Source organism: Fukomys damarensis, unplaced genomic scaffold (genome assembly GCF_012274545.1).
Source record: "Fukomys damarensis isolate Sample0158 unplaced genomic scaffold, DMR_v1.0_HiC HiC_scaffold_37, whole genome shotgun sequence".
Classification (NCBI taxonomy): domain Eukaryota; kingdom Metazoa; phylum Chordata; class Mammalia; order Rodentia; family Bathyergidae; genus Fukomys; species Fukomys damarensis.
Window position 1 is genome coordinate 1,487,957 of NW_022900949.1, and position 391 is coordinate 1,488,347.

The following is a 391-nucleotide window of genomic DNA, read 5'->3' on the forward strand; positions in this document are numbered from 1 at the left end:
CAGTGACAGAGAGAGAGAGAGAGAGAGAGAGAGAGAGAGAGAGAGAGGGAGAGGGAGAGCTGCTGTGCTGGATTACTCTGCAAGTCCCAGAACAGAACTTCTTTTCAGCAAGTGCCCTATCCGGTGATGTATTGTACCCCATGTTTGACTGTCTCATCCCCTGTGTTTCCTTGATCTTGTCCTTCATTCTATTAAACTATCTACTTCAAATCTTGGCGTGGTGTGTAATGGCTCTGTTCACGGATCGAGCCCCCCAATCGGATGAAAGTTGTACCTCTGTTGGCAGATTTACCTTGTCAACACAGGCAGGAGTGTCGCTGCGAGTTCAAGGCCGGCTACACAGTGAGGCCCTGTGTGTATATATATATATATATATATATATATATATATA